At 50.8% G+C, this 3,874-nt stretch overlaps 1 pseudogene; it reads right to left on the bottom strand.

Moving 5' to 3' along the window:
• Window positions 1–1,570: 1,570 nt before the first annotated feature.
• LOC101652104 lies at window positions 1,571–3,674 on the bottom strand (annotated as a pseudogene).
• Window positions 3,675–3,874: the final 200 nt, after the last annotated feature.

Genomic DNA, 3,874 nt, shown 5'->3' with positions numbered 1-3,874 from the left:
CATAATTGTGATTCAAAATGGCCAATACCAGTTGATTTCAGCTCATTAGTGCCTAGCATATGAATCTTTATGCATTTCTTTTTTATGACTTAAAATTGTTCTAGTCATACTTTGTACATTGCACATTTTGGTTATTACTAGATATTTGCAGCTATTTCTTCTCATATCGAGTTGTGCCTCTTCCACAAATGAAGATTTCCAAGGTCTTTTGTCCGTGTTTTTATGGTCGACTCTACTTTGAGAAGGCAGCTCTTCCTTGGTCATCTTTTGTGTGCCTTCCAACTTGAGGGGCTCATCTTCTGTCACTGTGTCTCACAATGTTCCTCTGTTATTCATTAGCTTTTCTTTTTTTTTCATAGAAAATGTTATCCATTTATTATTTCAAGGAGGTAATGCACAGCCCGAGATGCCAAAGCAGGAGGGGATTAGAGGCAGCCACTGGCTGGGTCTTGGAGAAGGGCCCTGTAAGCTGCTTCTCTGCCTCAGGCCACCTGGAGCCCAGGGCTGCTCACAGGAAGGAAGGTGGGGGGCTTGCTGTCACTGCAGCAGCCACCAGTTGGCCCAGCTCAATGCTCCACTAGCCAAGGTGGGGAGGGGCACAGCATGGGCGGGCAGCAGAGGCACTGCAGGGAGTGAACTCACCCCTGGCTCTTGCTCCCACCAGCAGTCAGTCCCAGCAGGCCTGGCAGTGGCTGGCTGGCTGAGCCACTGGGTTTGATTCTGTGAGCCAGTGGTGGGCAGGACGTGAAGAAATCCTGAGTTGGAAATGAAGGTGGAAGCCTTAGTAGTGTTACTACTCAGGTAAGGAACACTAACACTGTCTCTGAGGAGGCTGGAGGCAGATGGGAGAGTCATGGGCTGCCGCTGCGGCCTTGAGGCGTGAGAGGTTCTGTAGCACATGATAGGGAGAGCTGACATTCACGCATCATTAGTTCCCCGGGCCGGGCTGAAGCGAATCTGGCCAATGCACCATGGTGGCCCTGGACAGAGGCAGGGCTCATCCTGGGGCCTGGGAGGGGGCTCCAGCTCATGCAGGTTCCTCTTGGTCAGTTGGTAACGGAGAAAAGCAGAGGGTGGTGGGTACCTCCTCAGGGAAATCCCACCAGCATTTTTCATTTGTTTGTTTTTCTGGAGAAGTCTTCTTTCCAGCCCCTGGGAGGGCACCTGGCCAGGCTGCTTCACGGTGACATGCAGGCTGGACTCACAGTGGTGGCCCTGGCTACTGTCATGCTCACAGCTCAACAGACTGTCCAGGTTGGAGAGCTTGTGGGAGGGGCCTCTCCACATACACTTGTCCCCAACTAGAGCCTGGCCAGGCCAGAGCCAGGGTTGGGTGTCACCCGAGCTGAGAGATTTTTGGCTTGACAGGTACAGGCAGAATCAAGCAGTCATGCCACCGTGTTCTCCACGCCCAGAGCCAATGGTTTGGTTTTGTTGACGAGAAAGGACCAAAGAGCTGCAGCTCCCGAGTGGCTAAGGCTTGTGCAGCACAGATTGTACTAGGTACTGACAGCCTCAGCCTTGTTCTGGCTGGGGTGGTGGCTGGCACATAGCTGGGGACCCTTGTCCTCTAGTTGGTGGCCAGTTCTGCTATGGCCTTATCCCTCTGTTCCTTGAAGCCGGGGACTGGTTTCTGCAGAAAGTGCTTGGTGGCCTGGATCACCTTATCAGGCCCGACGTTGTACACCAGGTGAGTGGGCCACAGAGCGTTCTCAGGGACACCCAGGACCACATCATGTAGCATGGCGCCACTGCCAAAGTGCTGGGCTATGGACAAGCTGCTCAGGCAGTAGCCGGTGTGGTAGAAGTCGCGTGATTTGCCGGGCTGGTCCAGCAGCCCCGGGGCACTGGCAGCACATGAGGATGTACTCCTACAGGGCCTGCTGATGGAACATCCAGTGGCTTATCCTGAGGGCCAGGTCGCCTTGGGCAGTGCTCGATGGAGCAGGGGCAGAAGGCCAGCCTGCCAGAAGCAGTAACAGCCGTCCACCAGCTTGTTGCAGCGGCCTTGAAAGCTACCTTCAAAGCGCATCTGATGGCTCAGCTCATCACCCATTGTAATAAGCCCTTCAGGTTTAAGGAACGTTCTTTCTTGAGGATTACCAATGCAGCCAGGCCACGGAAAGTATAGCTGCCGTGAGCTTCCATGCCAGGCACACCACCAATTTCGCCTTCCCAATTCTGGCACCTGGCTATCCATTCAGCAGTGCCCTCAAAGAGGTCTGGAGTGATGATGTTGGTCAGAGACGCCACTGAGGCAGCGCAGGACCCACTCCTCACATCCACCTCTCCTCTGACATGCATGGGAAAAGAGCCATCCGGCTGCTTCAGGGAGTACAGATACTGAAGCAGCTTCTCTCTGTGAATGATGTCATAGGCCTCCTCGGTACCAATGATGCATAGTGCGTTGACCGCAGCATATGTGGGGGCCAGGTGGGGGTACTGGCCAGGGCACCCTCCGAAGCCGCCTTCTGGGCTCTGGCACAGCTCCAGGAACTGGTACACATCAGTAGCCACCATCTGGGGGATGGGTTCATCAAGTAGCTCCAAGCTGTGCAGGATCCAGTGGCAGAGCCACGGGCAGCTGGCATCCAGACATTCATAGGCATCGGTCAGCTGTCGAAGGCCTCTTTTCAGATAATGGAAGTGCTTCTCCCTCTGCAAAAGCAGCCTCGGTACAAGGTGGTTGAACTTATAAGAACTGAAGACATCTTGGATCTTTGCTTCGACTTTTGCCTGTTCTATGGACATGACTGTTTCCACCGAGTCGTCCTGCAACCGCTCCTGCACGTGCTCCAGCCTCAGACTACAGGGGCTCTGACCAGACCAGGCAGGAGGATGGAGGGCAACAGTAGGTGAAGGAACTCGGAGAAGCCAGGATCAGGAGGGCAGCAGGCGGTGTACTAGACTCCTCATTAGCTTTTCAAAGGCTAATTTCTCTGAAGTGGACATAATATTCCTTCTTTGTAGTCTTAGTCTGGAAGCTCCACTGAAACACATTCAGCTTGGTTGACCCTGCTGGTATTTGAAATATTAGTGATATAGTTTCCAGCATCACAACAGGTTAGCCACCACAGTACAACATACTAACAAAAATCATGCATTCTGCACATAGAATCCTATATTGCAACTTGAGGTTTGGTTTGGTTTTTTTTTCTTCAGCATTTTCAGCTTGAGACATGAAAAACATGTCCTTTCCTTTTGGTTTGGTAACATTTGCACATTTCTTTCTAACACGTTGCCTCTTTTTAAAAAATAAATCTTTTTTTTTAAATAAATCATTTTATAGGGTGCTCTTACAGCTCTTATAACAATCCATACATCAATTGTATCAAGCACATATGTACATATGTTGCCATCATCATTTTCAAGACATTTTCTTCTACTTGAGCCCTTGATATCAACTCCTCATTTTCCCTCCCTCCTGCAGCCTCCCACACTCATGAACCCTTGATAAATCATGAAGTATTATTATTTTCATATCTTATACCATCCACTTTCTTCCTTCACCCATGTTTCTGTTATGTGTACCCCTGGAAGTGGAGAGTACTTTGATCCTTGTGATGGGTTCTGCCTTTCTTCCCCTTCTCCCCCGACCTTCCCCCTACCCTCATGGTATCACTAATCCCATTACTGTTCCTGAGGGGTTTACCTGTTCTGGATTTCATGTGCATGTCCTATACCAGTGTGCATGCTCCAGTCTAGCCGAATTTGGAACGTAGAACTGGGGTCATGATAGTGGGGGGGGGGGAGCATTAAAGAACTAGAATAAGGTTGTGTGTTTTGTCAGTGCTATACTGCACCCTGGCTAACTCATCCCTTCTATGTGACCCTTCTGTGAGGGGATGTCCAATTCTCTACAGATGGCTTTGGG

Source organism: Echinops telfairi, unplaced genomic scaffold, assembly GCF_000313985.2.
Source record: "Echinops telfairi isolate 266 unplaced genomic scaffold, ASM31398v2 ScPeMD7_53;HRSCAF=182, whole genome shotgun sequence".
In the NCBI taxonomy this organism is placed as follows: Eukaryota; Metazoa; Chordata; class Mammalia; order Afrosoricida; family Tenrecidae; genus Echinops; species Echinops telfairi.
The sequence above is the reverse complement of the archived record's forward strand: the minus strand, read 5'-3'. Positions and strand labels throughout refer to the sequence as shown.